Below are 17,204 nucleotides of genomic sequence, written 5' to 3' on the forward strand. Positions count from 1 at the left end.
CTGAATGAAAATTAAGCATTCTCCCTAGGATCCTCCTTGTTATTTACCTTCATCAGGTTTGTGTATTATAGTGAAGCTATCCTGTATTATATGGCTAATATCTACTCTAAATGAGTATACAGCAGGTGTATCTTTTTGGGTCTGAGTTACCTCTCTCGGGATGATCTGTTCTAGTTCCATCCATTTTCTTGCAAATTTCAAATTTTTCTTGTTTTTAATAGCTGATTAATATTCCATTGTGCAAATGTACCAGTTTTCTTATCCATTCTTCAGTTGAGGGACATCTACATTGTTTCCGGATTCTGGCTAATACTAATAAAGCTACTATGAACATAGTTGAGCAAATGTCTTTGTTGTATGGTAAAATATCTTTCAGGTATATGCTCAGGAGTGGTATGGCTATGTCTTGAGGTACAGCTCTTCCCAATATTCTGAGAAACCTCCAGATTGATTTCCACAGTGGTTTTATGTGTTTGCACTCCTGATAGTAATGGAAGAGTGTTCTCTTTTCCCCACACCCTCACCAGCATGTGCTGTCACTTGAGTTTTTTTTTAACTTAGCGATTCTGATAGGTGTAAAATGGAATCTCATAGTCATTTTGATTTTCAATTCCCTGAAGACAGGGATGTTGAGCATTTTTAAGTGTTTTCCAGCCATTTGATATTCTTCTGTTGAGAATTCTGTTTAGCTCTGTACCCCATTTTTAAATTGGGTTATTAGGTTTGGTGGTGTTTAATTTCTTGAGTTTTTTTTTTATATAATTTGGATATTAACCTTCTGTCAAATGTAAGGTTGGGGAAGATCTTTTTCCCAGTCTGTAGGTTGCCATTTTGTTCTCTTGACAATGACCTTCACCTTACAGAAGCTTTTCAGTTTCATGTTTCATGAGATCCCATTTATTAATGTTTGATCTTAGAGCCTGAGATGTTGGTGTCTTGTTCAGGAAGTTGTCTCCTATGCCAATGAGCTCATCAAGACTTTTCTACAATTTTTCTTCTAACAGATTTCATGTATCTTGTTTTATGTTGAAATCCTTAATCCATTTGGACTTTAGTTTTGTACAGAGTGATAAATAAGGGTGTGTTTACATTTTTCTACATGGAGACATGCAGTTAGACCAGCACCACTTTTGAAGACGCTATCTTTTCTTCCATTGAATGATCATTGGTTCTTTGTCATAATCACGTGACCATAGGTGTGTGGGTTTATTTCTGGGTCTTTGACTCAATTCCATTGATCAACCTGTCTGTTTCTATGCTACTACCATGCAGTTTTATTATTGTTGCTTTACAGTACAACTTGAGGTCAGGGAAGGAGACATTTACAGAAGATCTTTTATTGTATCGAATTTTCTTAGAAATTTGGGGGTTTTGTTTTTCATTTGAAGTTGAGGATTGTTCTTACAAGGTCTATAAAAAATTGTGTTGGCATTTTCATGGCAACTTCATTGAATTCGTAGATTGCTTTTGGTAGGATGTCTGTTTTTATTGTGTTAATCTTACTAATCCATGAGTATGGGAGATTTTTCCATCTTCTGATATCTTCTCAAATTTCTTTCTTCAGATACTTGATTTTTTTTTTTTTTCATATAAGTCTTTTACTTGTTTGGTAAGAGTTACACCAAGATGCTTTATGGTTTTTGTAGCTATTGTGAAGAATTTTTCCCCTGATTCGTTTCTCAGCCTGATTATATTTTGTATAAAGAAAGGATATTGTTTTTTTTTAATTAGTTGATTTTGTATCCAGCCACTTTGCTGAAGTTGTTTATCAGCCGTTCCTTGGTAGAATTTTTGGTGTCACTCATGTACTTTATCATATCATCTGCAAATAGTGATACTTTGACTTCTTCCTTTCCAATGTATAGCCTTTTGAACTGCTTTTGTTTTCTTTTTTCTTTTTCCTTTAGTTTTCTTATTGCTCTAGCTAGGACTTCATGTACTATACTGAAGAAATATAGACAGAGTGGACAGTTTTGTCATGTTCCTTATTTCAGTGTAATTGATTTAAGTTTCTGTCGATTTATTTTGATGTTGGCTATGGGCTTGCTTTATATTCCTTTACTATGTTCAAGTACATGCTTTGTATCCCTGATATCCCCAATAGTTTTAGTATGAATACGTGTTATATTTTGTCAAATGCTTTTTTGTTGCCTAAGAAGATGAGCATATGTATATTTTTCCTTAGAGTTTATTTATATAGTGGATTACATGCATAGATTTTTGTATATTGAACCATCCCTTCATGCCTGGTGTGAAGCTTACTTGGTCATGGTGAATGATATTTGATATGTTCTTGGAATTCTGTTTGCTAATATATTATTGGGTATTTTTGCATCAATGGTCATCAAGAAAATTAGTCAGGAATTCTGTTTCTTTGCTGGGTCTTTGTGTGGTTTAGGTATCAAGGTGGCCCCATAGAATGAGTTTGGTAATGTTCCTTCTATTTTTATCTTGTGGAATAGTTTAGTTTTAATATATTCTCTGACTTATATATCAAGAACTTCAACCCTATCTTCTACACTTGAGAATCCCTCTTCTTTCTCTTGAACTTTGTTGGTATTGCCTGTGTCTGCAGTTTCTGTTCTTGTACCTAGGTTTTCAAACTCCAAGATTGCTTAAGATTGTGTTTTCTTTGTTACTTATAATTCCCTTTGTAGGTCTTGAATAATTTTATTCATTTCTTTCTCCTGTTTGATAGTATTTTCCTGTAATTATTTATATAATTATTCAATTCCTTCATCTGTTTGAATGTATTTTTCTGTATTTCTCTGAGAGAATTTTTTTCCTCCTTCGAGGTCTCTATCATTTCCCGAACTTCAGATTTAAAATCATTTTCTTGCAAATCCTGGGTGTTAGTTTCTCCAGAGCTTGCTTTTTTTTTTTTTTTAGGTTTTTTAGGTTTCCAGTGGTTTTCTATGGTTCTGGGTTTGTTGTTTGTGTTCTTATGCTGGCCTCTAGTCATCTGATTGTCTCTGGTGTTGTCTGGCTTGGGGTTTCCTTCTATGGGTTTGCTGTCTGTGTTGTATGTGAGCCACGTAGGTCAGGATCAGGCAAAGAGAACTCCAAGCTGAAGGTTGTTTGCTAGGGCTCCCCAGATGCCTCCTCAGAATGGATGTTGGCGCCTGAGTTCAAATCATCTCTTCTGGGTTCCCTGTCTGTGTCCCAGTTTGTCAGGCAGAAAAGAGCATGCTATGAGAGTTCCAAGCCAAAGCTGCTTGGGTGTCCCTCAAGTCTCCTTGATATGGTGAACCATGTGGTTTGTAGCCAACATCAAACTTACCTCTGCTGGATTGTTCTCATGTTGCAGAAAGGCTAGACTATTAAGCAGGGAACAGAGAGATATCCAAGCCCAAAGCTGCTCTGGTGTCCCACAGGCCTTTTGGTATGGTGGCTAATGTGGTTTATTGCCTGCATTAACTCAGCTCTGCTGATTCACTCTTTGTGACCCAGATGGGCCAGGCGAAGAAGGAGCAGGGAGAGAGATCCAAGCCCAAAGCTGTTCAAGTGTCCCACAGTCCTCCTTGGAATGACTGTTAATGTGGGCTGTGGCCCACACCCAACTTATCTTTGCTTGTTTTCTCTCTGTGTCCCAGATGAGCTAGGCTGGTAAGTAGTCACAGTAGGTTTTGCGTTGAGTATTGAGAATGACTTTAGACTTGGGTTATTGAGCAATGTTGGAACATTTAAGACATTTTAATGACTGATGGAGATGAACCAAATTGACTTTTTCACTGTGAGATACACGTGAGATCTTAAGAGTCAGGAGGAGAATCACTCATTTTAATATTTTTTCTAACATAATTTTTCTTATTGGTTGTTTGGTATTTATTTATTTATTTATTTATTTATGTATACAGTGCTCTACTTCCATGTACACCAGCAGGCAAGAGGAGGGCATCAGATCACTTTATAGATGGCTATGAGCCACCATGTAGTTGCTGGGAATTGAACTAAGGGCCTTTGGAAAAGCAGTCCATGCTATTAACCTCTAAGCCATCTCTCCAGCCCCTGTTATTTGGAAATTTCACACAATTCACCCCTATCATGCTCACTTCTCATTCCTCTTACATCTGCCCTCCCAAGGTTGTACCCTCTCGTCCCACCCAAAATAAGGAAAAAAGTACATCAAGTATAATTTCTGTTGCCTGTATACTCATTGAAAGCATGGTCCAACTCTCAGTGGCCAGCTCCTTAAAAGTAACTGAGTCCTTGTCATTCCTCAACGTCCTCCCTCAATATAAGCAATCCAGTGTGAAGAGCTACACATCATCATATTTATAACAACTTGGAAGGACACTTTTCAGTGGCTTCCTGTCTTGATTGTTTCTTTTGTGTATGTGCATGGTTGAGGAAGATATTGATGCCTTTCCTACCCAACTATGAGTCTGGAGTCATTGAAATCACTGAAATCGAAGCTTCCCTTCCTATAACAACTAGTGATAGCACTGATCATAGAATTCCACCTGTCCTGTAATATATGCCAGATTGTATTGATATCTCTGGTCCATGCTGTTGCCAGAGGCCATCAAAAAGTCTGTGTTTCATGGTGCTGCTAGAGACAATGTGGATAACTCATTTTGCTGTTTACCTTTTCCCAAAATTCCATGTGCTTAAGGCTTGTTCCTCAGATTGGTTCTAGGAGGAATTAACAGAAACTTTGAGCTAAGGTCTAGTGAGACAGCAATTGGAGACACATCCTTGAAGGATACTTTGTGGCTCTGGTTTCCTTGTTTTTTCTATCATTTTTACATGTTGGTCTTAAGGACAATGATTTTGGCATGCACAACCACAATTAGAGGTTGATTCAACATAGCTCCAAAAGAAATAGGACTAAAACATAAAAATAAGAGCCAAAAGAAACTTTCCTCCTTATAAATTGGTTATCTCAAATAATAGAGGAGCAAAGAGGTGACAAATATGGGGCATATACAGAGAAGAACATGTTACTACATGATATTATGAATGTGACATGAATAAGATTTCAGCTAATGTTGTAATGTTATGAAAGTTGAATATACCATAACCAATGAGATAAAAAATGGGCTAGTATGCATGAAGGCCCATTGTCTAGGAAAAGGATTAAGTTGGCTTAAAGGACAATTAGTGAATATATAAAGACAAACAGTACATAGATAGCTAACGGTTAGAACATATAAGGAGTTATTTATTCTAAGTAAGTGTAATAAAAAGCCATTTATAATCAGATTAATATTTCAAATAATCACATTGTCAAAATAGTCAATAAATGCTTAATTTTAGGGGTAGTAGTTTTCTACCTGAAATAGCATCAGTGAAATAGCTACAAAATTTTTAGGAAGTGAGTTATCTGAGAACTACTTATTAGGTTAAACACATCAGGTTTTCACAACAAATTTGATATGGGAGGGAGGAATGAGAGGTTGAAAAAAATGTCTCTTCCTGTTTTGATTTATTTTATAGCATGGTACTACTATTCAACGAGATGAAACAAGTTCTGGATATTTTGGGTATAGATTCAGATTTTATTGGACAGTTCCTACTTGGAAACAAAAGACTAAATTAATAAGACCATATTTCATATCTTTCTCTTATGTCCACTCTGAACCTTATTGCTTATTTATTAACATCTCAATTAGAACAGTCTAATCTAAACTCTTTTTTTCCTCCAACCTTTTTTTTCTTTTGAGACACAGTTTCTCTGTGTAGCCTTGGCTGTCGTGGACTCACTTTGTAGACCAGGCTGGTCTCGAACTTAGAGAAATCTGTCTGCCTCAGCCTCCCTGAGTGGTGGGATTGCAGGAGTGTGCCATTTCACCTGGCTAATTCTGTTTTTGTTTCTAAATTTTATTTAATTTTTTAAGTGTGATAGACAAAAAGAGATGGTAGAGTGTGTGGGCACCATGTGTATGCTAAGACCAGAGCATTTGGTTGAGAGACTTACTATTCTCCCTCCGTCTTGATTTAGAGGAGGCTATATCTCATTTTTTTTTCTGCATATTCCAGAATAACTGGCCCAACACCTTACACCTTTTTCACCTGTTTCTGCTTCCTATCTTGTTATAAGACTGTTGAGATTACACACAGGAGCCACTACATCTGACTTTTCATATGGATTCTATGAATAAAACTGAGTTACCCGTATGGTATATCAAGTACCTTCACCTGCTCAGAAATCTTGCTGGCCCACCTTTACTATATAGGAAAAATATTATTTTAGGTAACTTTGTCTTATCATTTGAGGTTGTGTATCAAAATACAACACAGTATTTATAAATGATACCAAGTTTTAACTAAAATTTCTATAACATAAGCATCGTTATACCAAAGCAGAGGATGCAGCATCCAGTGGGGGCCTATTCTTAGGTTCAAAGAAATTTTGTCACTTTATATTGGCGAATGGAGCAGAATTCTACCACCTCTAATTAAAAACACTAATTTGACCTGGCTCTGTGGTGCTGAGGATAGCACATTGGACTTCTATACAAAACACTACTTTGATTCCTGAATTATCTTCCTTTATGGGACCAATCATCCCCTAAAAATGCAAATGTTCTAGTTCCCTTTTACTAGTACCGTCAACTTGGTAATAGAGTTGTAGAAATCTAACATCTTAAGGTACAAATATTTAGGTCATATTAAGTTTCATTCCTTTCTCTTTTCTCCTTACACAATTCAGACAATATTCTTGGATATTGTATACATATCAATACAGATTTATGCAGTTCTCTTTTAAATTAGATAAAAGATTACAATAAGAGATATTTAAGTTATCTTTTATATTTATGTGTGGAGTTCTTTTTACTGGTGCTTTCATTCAAGCATTTGACTTATTTTGTAGTTTCCTTTCATTTCAATCTAACAGAAATGCTTCAGTTGTTATTGTTGTATAGGCTTAATAGAGGATTTCCTAGTGCTTTTGTTGTTTGTTAATTTTTGGTTTTTTGAGCATAGTTCATTGGTTAGGTTATTATTTATTATTATTTATTATTTCCCAGACGTTTGAATACTATGTAGTTGTGTGATGTGTTTTTTTCTTTTGCTTTATCAGAATAGATAATGTCAGTTGACCTAGTTTCAAATTACTTCATTATATATTCTTCCTGTTCAAATATGTTATTTTGCCCTGCTTGGGAATTTTCATGTCTATTATTGTAGTAATAAACTCCAGAACTTCTACTTGGTTCCTTTGGTATATAATTTGTACTTCCACTGTTATTCTCTTTGATGAAAGACAGTTTTCAGACTTTAAGATTTTATAGACTCTATTTCCATTCCTTGAACATTTAGAATAAGTGAGTTAAGTCCTTTTGGCTTGATCCAAACTATGAATTTTCTTTCTCAGGATACTTTATTGATTTTACTTTCCCCATGTATATTCCATGCTATATTGCTTATGCACTTGTCTCTTATTTTTCATTGGAAACTAAACTTTTTTTTTAGCTTTTCAAGACAGGGTTTCTCTATGTAACACTGGCTGTCTAGAAGTTCACTTTCTACATCAGACTGGCCTCGAACTCAGAGAAATATGTGCTTCTGCCTCTTGAGTGCCAGAATTAAAGGCATCACCACTACCCAGCTGTAAATTGGAAATGTGACTATTACAGAAGAGTAGCACTTTCTTTAGGACTTTTATTATTCTGTTTTTTGACAGTGTCATACATGCATATATTCCTATCATAAGCCACCATATCTTATCTGCCTTATACCCTTGTCAACTTCATCTTACCCTTAAAGTTCTTTTCCCACAGGAATTTTATTGTTATATCTCAATATTTTTCTTGTTTTTTTTTTTTTAGTGGCTTTTAAAAATCTATTTTATGAACTGTATTCTTTAAAATTTAAATGATAACACACAATATAGATACTTTGAATTCGGTACAGGTTATATTTTATTGTTAACTTGACACATTTGGAGTTATCTGACAAGGAGGAATGTCCAAGAATTACCCCCACTTGTTTGGCATGTAGTTCTCTCTGTGAGAGAGTATCTTGACTTATTGATGTGGGAGGTAGGAACCAGCCCAATGTGGGCAGCACCATTTCTTCCTAGATGGGTCTGGGCTGTATAAGAATACTAGCTTAGAGAAGAGGCCAGTATGTAATATGCCATCATGTTCCTTGCCTCCAGGTTGACTGGAGTTTCTTCCCTGAGTTCCCCTCAGTAAGGGACTATAAATTGTAAGTATGAGGTGAACCAAATCATTTCCACTAAGTAAATTCTTGTCACAATATTTTATCACACAACAGAAAAATAACTAAAACATTCCTTGAAGTAATATATAATTTTTACTTAGGCTCACTAAAATAGTTTTGATTATTTTCCTTCATATTGTCTATAATACTCAAAATGATATACACTTTTATCCTAGTGGATGTAAGAATGTTTTTGTTTTGATTCCAAGTATGGGATATAAAACAGACTTGTGTGAGAGCATGGAATGTTTGTCCTCTGGAAAGAGCCTTGTGAGAGGACATGTGAAATTAGTCTGCTAGAAAGGGAATTACATGTTGTGGGGGCATGATCTTTGCCACTTTAAAAGCATCTTTGTACAGACTCTGAGAGAAGATAAATGGGAATATAAAAATTAGAGGTTTGACTTTTGGCTTTTGCATCACTTGATTCCATATCAAGATGCTCCAAGAGAGAAAGCTCCTAGGTTCTGGCTGATGTGGTTGCTGAATCTTTGGCTGATTTGTTATATAATTGGTCTGCTGCAATCCTGATGATGAAGAATGTAATCGCTCCAAAGAAATGCATCTAAAATGTCTTCTTCTAATGTGCCCCAATACCCTCTTTTCTCTCCTATCTAGGGTAGGTGGGCTGGAAAGGTGGTAGAGAAATTAAAGAACCCCAAATAGTAGGGTTTTAAAAGATCAAAGCCTACAATTTATAATCATTTTAAGTATACTGAATTGTACATTTTAACAGTGTGATACTCTCACTGAATGTGATAGTGTAGGGTTGCAGTTTCAACTATTTGAGAGGCTGAGGCAAGAGGATATTAAGCTTATAATACTGAAAAAATTGGTGATATTTAAGTTATGTGCTTTCTTTTATGTATACTTTGCCTTATTAATTCATAATTCAGGCCCTTAAAATTATTATTCTGCTTGTGCATATTTTCTTGTAGATTTAACGTAAAATTTTCTATATTATTACATTGCAGAAGCTCTATATAATCTGAGTATATTGCTTGAGTGTTGTGTTTAACCAGAGGATTTATTCCTTTACAGTTATTTTAGATCCATATATAAATAAGATTTTTAACTTTGTCTATTTATGTTTTACTCACTTCTGTTAACATGTTTGCTTGACCTATAAATATTAAATGTATGGGTATAATACATATAACAGTGCATTAATGAATATACATTGTGTTATCATATCACTTTCAACACAAAATTTCTTTGTGATAAGAGACTCAAAATACCAGCTACTTTGAAGCATATAAACTACTGTTCCTAACTACAGAATTAAATCCTCTCAACTTTTCATAAATTTACATCACAATGCAAGCTTCTACCCATCTCCTTTTCCTACCTACCTTCCCCAGCTTAATTTTACCATTATTACACATTCTACCTACCAGAGATGTGTAAGATTTAAGATTCACATATATACATGTTGCATTTGATTTTCTGAATTTGATTTATTTCATATAACAATATCCTCCAGATTCATTCAGGTTTTCACCAATAATCAGAGTTCAATATACTTTGGAGAGAGAACATCTAAAGAACACACTATTGTATAAGGATGGCAATTTTTGAATTTATTCATTAATTTATGAACACTCATGTCATTAATATTATAGAAATATTTGTAATAAAATAGGCCATATTTCATGTTTTAATATTATGATTTTTCTCAGGGGGTCTTGAGAATTTATCACATAGCATCATGCATATTAAAGAAATGCTTTAACAGTCCATTTTATCTTTTGCTCCATATACTATTCTTTTTAACTATATCAAAACAATAAAAGATATAATTTTAATTCAGACTTTTATTTTCAAATTCATTTCACTGTTTTATTTGTATTATTGCATTTTGGATAATTTCTCTTAAATCATAGCTACATTCATTTCAATTCTCTAAAAAGTTTGTTTTGAAATACTTTAGTTTTTTCCAGCAAGCATCTGTTCCCCTTTTGCTGAACTGTTGAAAAACCTTCTGTAACCTATGTTTGGTTTTGAAGCTTGAGCTGTAATCTTACTTAAGATACTCAGATTCTTTCTTACTGCATTTAAGACAAACTTCAATGTTGTGATTTTCTGCTGTTTTAATTTGTTATCTAATACATTATTTAAATTTATATTTTAATTTTTTAATATGTATAAGAGGATATTAACAGCTCATTTAATCTTCAAGATGTACACATCATCTATTTTAAATTTATATAAATGTATAATTAATATTACTTATTTATTTATTCTTTCTTTTTCTTTTTCTTTTCTTTCTTTCTTTTTTTTTTTTTTTTTTTTTTTTTTTTACAAAATCCACAATGGGTGACCTACATCACAAATTTTCGATTATCAATATACTTGCTTATTTACTGACTTAACTTTATATCTAAGTAGATTTTTAGTTTCAGAAAAAAAATACTTCTTTATATTCTTCCTTTGCCAAATACTGCCATTATTTTCATTTTGTTGCAGTGTACTTTGTGTTGCTATGGTAATAAGTAGCCATGTCCTTTGTAAGAAGACTATATTACCCTTAGCTCACATTATTAATGGTACAAAAGCATGGTATCAACATCTATACAGTAGTGGTGAGGCCTACATGACAAGCTAGCAGCATAGTTGTAAGAGCAAATGTAGAACAGACACTTTGGGAAGGATCTAGGGTCTCTTATTACAGTTGATTCTCATAACTTTTATAGTTGATACTTTCAAAATACAATGAGCATCTCCAGTATTTTTCTCAACTTTTTCAAATTGGAGACCAACAATCTAGTACATTAGCCTCTGTGGATCCAGTGAAAATCAAACTAGATTATTTCATTCCTCAGTCCCACAGTTCATGTTCTTCTCATAAGCCAAAATATAAATATTATATTCATATTTTATCAAGACTTTTTTGACTTGAACATTGTTCAATGACCAAATCTATAACCCCATCTGAGACAACCTCATTCGGGATATGATATAAAATTAAAAATTGGTTGTATACTTCTAATATATAATTGAGAAACAGCTATAGGATAGGCATATATTTTTAGTGAAAAATAAATAGAACAAAATAAGTGTTTCAAAGTAAGAATGAATGGTAGCAGTTCACACATTAAATCTTATACATCTAAATCTCGGTACCCATGCAAAGTGGTGCTAGGGATGATGGAAAATTCTTGATCAGCCCTTCCCCCATAGCTTTGTGAGTTTATCTACATTTCCTAGGTTCTAATTGTGGCTCCAAACTTCCATGACTTCATGAAACATCCTAGTAGTGAATCTTAACTACGACTTTGTGTATTTTTCAGGTCTTGTTCAAGCATGCCAACTTTCCATTTTAATCTCATAGAAGGCACTATAACTGTTATTTACACCTAAAGTACATGTAGAATCATTACCACACAGATGTCATTGGGGTCTATTTCTTATCATCTTTACAGTGCCATGATAAACAATGTCTGTGACCAAGGTTATCTAAGCAGTAGCCATTAGTAAAGAGAGGAGTATTTGTCTGGAGCTACTTCCATATTGTATAATGAGCTGTAAGGACTGCAGCTTTCATCAGTCACATTTGTGCTTTCCAGCAATACAGCTTCCCTTTAGTCACTTATTCTTTTGTAAATAAAACCTAAACCATACTATTTTTGAAGACAGTATCTCTCTATGTAGTACTTACTATACTAGAACTCATTGTATAGACCAAAAATATGTAAAACTCAGATATATTCACCTGATTCTCCTTCTTGAGTGCTAAAATTAAAGGCATGTTCCACCATACACGAGCTCAACCAAACTCTTTCAAGCATGCACAGTAAATTACTTTTTAAGACAAACTAGATTTGAGCGAGCTAGCTTCTTTGGTTTCTTGCTCTATATCTTATGTAGTGTTGACTGACATTTTTATACATATTCCCAAGAAAAGCAACATAACACAATTGGCACCCAATCCTTCAAACAACTAAAGATAAGTTGGGTATTAATAATGGGATTACCTACTCAGAGGGTAAATTTGCAACTTAGGCTGACCTGATGTTTGAACATCAATAAGGGAAAGCCAGATGTTTCTACCTATACTTCGATGGTATGGTATGCTTTCTTTCTGCTTTGACAGATGCATGCTTATTCGGATGAGTGATAAAACAGGTAACTATACTCAAGACATAAAAGGGTAGATATGTAAGAGTAAGATATCAAGAAGGCTGTTTTCCTTTTTGTGGCATGAGGAGGTATGGATTTGTAATGAGTGAAGTCTTCCTTGTTTTTGCAGGGCTGCAATGTAGAGTCCATGGAAGTAGCATCTATAACATGTGACCATTAATAGACTATGTTATATGTTGTGAGTGGTCTTTGTTGTAACCATAAGACAGGCAAAGGAGGTGAAGCTACTTTTCCAGAAAGAACTTGCCCAAGGAAATGTGGAGTTACAGTAAGAAATGACCTAGGGTTTATATTCTTTGATTTATTTTCAAATTTAGCTGGAATAGTGAAAAATAGGATGTAATAGAAATATCATATTTCTTTTCTTTACATCTGGTGGGGTACAATAGAAAAAGCACAAACTGGATTGGAGAAAAACAACTTATTTCTCATGCATAAAAACTTTGAAGAGTTACATTGTGAGGAAAATAAAAGAGCAATGTTGGAGATAATAATACATATAGAGGACATTATTTCATTTACCCTTCTGTAACATACTCATGTTCAATGTGTGATCTTGCCTTATCCTGGGGTGATACTACATCAATATGGTTTCTCTACAACTTAGCACCAGACCTACTTCAGTGGCAGTCATTTGCAGGACTTAGCTGAGATTTTGCTTAGCTGAGTTCATACTCTGGAATGCTGACATATACTGGTGAGTTCCGACAGACTCACAGCTAGTATATTGAAATTTGCCTTCTTATCAGCTACTTGTGGATGATCAGAGGTCTCCAGTCTAGGCAAACTCATGAGAATACATTGAGACTACCATGGCAATCAAAATCATTTCCCTCAATCATGCCATTTAAATAGGATTATTATCTCTTTGTATCCAGAAGTTTTGGGGAGAGTAGGGGGAAAAAATCTCCAGCTTAGAAATCTTATCAGTTCCACAGAACTGAAACTAGAATTAAAATCTTCATTGTGACTGTGTTTTTTCATTTCTAAATTAAATTGGTGCCTGAAATTTCATTGATTTTAGGTCATAGATCTGACTTTAAAAAGCATAATTTATGTTACCCTGAGTAGACATGTATTGAATCTTCAACCTTCTAAGCAACATTTTCTCAAAACACTGTGTTCTGGATTGTTATTTCTAAATAGACTTGTCAGTCATTTTTACTAGTTAGATTTTTATTTAACAGAAAATTAAGTAGTGTTTAATGTGAACTATAATAAGAAAACCAATACCAATAATAATTAGAATGTATTTTATTCCTTAATAGGCATGGAATTTTAAATAATTAGTATCTTTCTTTACCTGAACAAATAAAATTGCTAATGAGATACTAGAGTATAAAAATGTGTTAATTAAGCATTTAAATGATATTAAATGATCATTTTCCAGACCATAGTAGCTTTTAAAATTAGTAGTATTATTTTAAGTATGAAATTGTCTTCCTTGTAAATTATTTGAGTCATTAAAACAATGAAGTTTTATTAGAAGTATAAAGAACTTGAAATGGAAAACTATCTTCTCCAAAAGCTTAAAATAAACTGTGCTAATCTGCAAACCTAATTTCTTTTTTAGTTTCAAATTATAATGGGCAGTTCCTTTTTATCTTCCTAGCATTACTTTTCTTTTTCTTCTGGTCTCATACCTCATTCTTTTCTAGAGCTGTGATTATTCTTATGTAATAGAATGCATTTGATTGGTCTTAAGAGTGACTTATCTTTTACATCTAGTTCCAATACTTTATAATACCCTTATTTTTTGGCATAATTCTTTTAAGTAAGCATCCAGATAACCAAAATTCTTTAAGCATAAAGTGAAGAGTAACTTTAATTCAGCAATATGGTTACTCTGGTAAGTAATCAAATCCAAAGACACGTGTGTGTATGTGTGTGTGTGTGTGTGTGTGTGTGTGTGTGTGTGTGTGTGTGTTACCCAGCTGGAATACAGACATATCCTCAGTATATTTATTTAATTCCTCTGGCTTAAATATATGCTTTTAATCCCTCCACCTGGAATACAAACAAACCTTTAATACACACCTTTAATCCCAAACAACGATGTATAATTGAGAGGAAGACAAAGTGATGAATCAAAGAAACATTTCAGAGATAGGATATGCCTAACTCTCACAAGAACAGACAGGAAAAAGAAGCTACTTAAAACCAGAGCATAGAGAGAGCAAGAGGAGTTCATGGCAACAGCACAGTACAGTTCATAGAGTACAGTATAGGAATTTTGTGTGGAGTCAGTATGGTATAGTTTGGTGCAGTTCAGTTTAATTCAGTCAGGCAGTTTGGGACACTTCAGTTCATGGAGTTCAGAGGCATTATTTCCTAGCAGAACAATTTAAGGAAAAGCAGAGAGAAACAAGTTTGATTCAGTCAGCTTGGAAAGGGTAAATGTAGTTTAGTTTTGTTTTGTTTCCTCAGAGCAAGGGATGAGATGTGAGCCATATGCCAGCTTTATGAACATATGGCTTCTGATGAGCCAGAGCTTTTCTAACTCATTATCCCTATGCCTAGGCCTGGAAGCTTCTATCCTTCATAAATCTAATCTGCAAGCCCTGACGTTGAATGCTTCAGTTTCTAGCCTTCTCTGCTAGCCTAGGACTAGAATGATTTCAGCCTCCAAGACTTACTGTTGAATAAGCTCACCCCTACTAGGTATTTTTCAGAACTCTGGCTGGCTCAGTTATTCCAGATCAAAACTCCTCTCAAAACTGCCTTGTCCAAACTGCTTCTTTTTGCTTCTCACAGAATTGTTCTGCTTGGAAAAATTGCCTCTAACTTCACAAATTGAACTTCACAAACTCAACTGTACTATACTCCCGAACTCTACTGTACTGTCTCCATGAACTCCCCTGCTCTCTCTGTGCTGTTCTGTAAAAGCTTCTTTTTCCTTTCTGTCCTCATGAGAGTTGAGCATATTCAATCACTAATTCATCTGTCAAATCTTTCTCTGATTCATCATTTTGTCTGCTCCTCAATTAGACTTCACCTTCAAACAGGAACTCCTTTTTAAAACTAATCTTATTTTCATTGTTTGCAATTAAAGGTATGTACAAAGGGCATGACTGTGTTTCAGCCAGATCATAGTGTAATCTAGGGTGTGTCTGCATTCCAGCCAGATTATACAGTCCTAGAAGATCTTTAGATGTGATATCTTGCCAGAGCAGCCACACCACTGAATTAAAATTCCTCTACAAGCAAGAAGTTTGAGCCACAACAGCTGAGTTGAACCTGGCAGCAAGAGCTCAGAAAGAACCAGAAAGGGTAAGCTTCTTCAGCAGTAAGTCTCAGAGGCTGAAAACATACTGGGCCTAGGTTAGCAGCTGGAAACTGAAGACTTCAATATCTGGATTTACAGATTATATGTAGGGAGGTTAGAAGCTTCCAGGCATAGGCCTAGGATAGATAGAAAAGCTTTGGGTTCAGCCCAAGCCATGCATTTGTAAAATTTGTGTGCAGCTCTCATCTCATCTCCTCATCTGAGGAAATAAAAACATTTATAATCAAGAGACTATTTTGATCTTTTTGCAGGGGCAGGCAGTTCAGATTAGAATACCATACTGTAAATACCTGAAAATATTTCATTTCCTGTCCATGTGTCACTACATTGATAAAAGTTGTATTGTGTAGCAAAGCAATAGGTGAAAGAAAGGTGAACATTGTGATAGAAGCAGATATAAGAAATAAGCTAGGAATTTGACATCAGTTTTATCCTTGGGAAAAAAAGGTAGTCCTTGCTATCTTATGCTGAAAGCTGACAGGATGTGTTGTTTTTTTTGTCATACCAATATATGTCACAAAACTAGAAACTCACTAATGAGTACCCTTTGGGAACAGTTGTCTTGGTAAATTATACCAAGGACCATATTTATTTTAAACATATTGAATATATCAGTATAGTTAATTTTTATCTATCTATATATTTTTTTTACTTTAAAAGCCAGACATATTTTAAAGATCATGCTTAAAATAAGTAAATTGTGTAATGAGAAAACATCAAAAGGAAGTTGAATAAAAAGGCACATTTGAAAAGTGTAAGAGTACAAAGTGTTCCTTGTTTATTCTATTAGTGCAGGAGGAAAGGGAAACATATATTACAATTTCTTTCTGTCAGTGGAAGTGATTAACACTGGCTTCTTTCTCCCCTCTCTGGGGCAGTCTTTTTCTTCCTTGGATTCAAAGAAGCACATTAGTCTTTTGCCATGTAGAGTCGATACATTAGGCCTACAACCAAGGCTGAGATGGCTGGGATCACCCAGTTGGTCTACCAACAAGAATTATACTCAACAGTAGTGATAAGAGTGTCCAAAGGCTTGGCAATCTTTGATCTGTCATCTGAGAGGACCTCCCCAGTGATGTACGTTTTGGACAGTTCTCATGCATCAATAGAATGCCCAACATCTTCAACGTTCTCAGTAACATCGCCCCCAGCTTGCTCTCTTAGGTTTTCTTCCCCACAAGGATGCAATTCCAGAAACTGGGTCAGATCGTACACCTTGTGATGCAGGATCACCCGGGTGTTCTCGATGTCTTTGTGCTTCTGAATCTCTTACATGGTGTAGTACTTCACATCCTTATCTGCCTACATGGCCATCTTGGAACAGTGAGCCTCCCAGGCCCTGCAACACAGCCTTGCAGGGTAGTGCACTCTTCTCGTCTAAGATGCCTCCGTCTGGGACCCTATCTATTTATTTTTGACTACTACGTCATGACCATTTACTTTGTCTTTTTATTCCCATTTAGTTCCACATTATTTTTAACACAGAAGCCAGAAACTATTGTATCAGAATTGCTCAAAGCTTTGATGGACAGTCATCTCTACCAAAGTCTAAATGAATGACAGGAAATAAAACAGGGAAGTAATTAAACTTCAGAAGGTGTCACAA

The 17,204-nt window shown here is 34.8% G+C and overlaps 1 pseudogene; it reads right to left on the bottom strand.

Annotated features, from left to right (window-relative positions):
* Window positions 1-16,310: 16,310 nt before the first annotated feature.
* Window positions 16,311-16,912, bottom strand: LOC127185687 (cytochrome b5-like; annotated as a pseudogene).
* Window positions 16,913-17,204: the final 292 nt, after the last annotated feature.

This window comes from Acomys russatus, chromosome X (genome assembly GCF_903995435.1).
Source record: "Acomys russatus chromosome X, mAcoRus1.1, whole genome shotgun sequence".
NCBI lineage: Eukaryota > Metazoa > Chordata > Mammalia > Rodentia > Muridae > Acomys > Acomys russatus.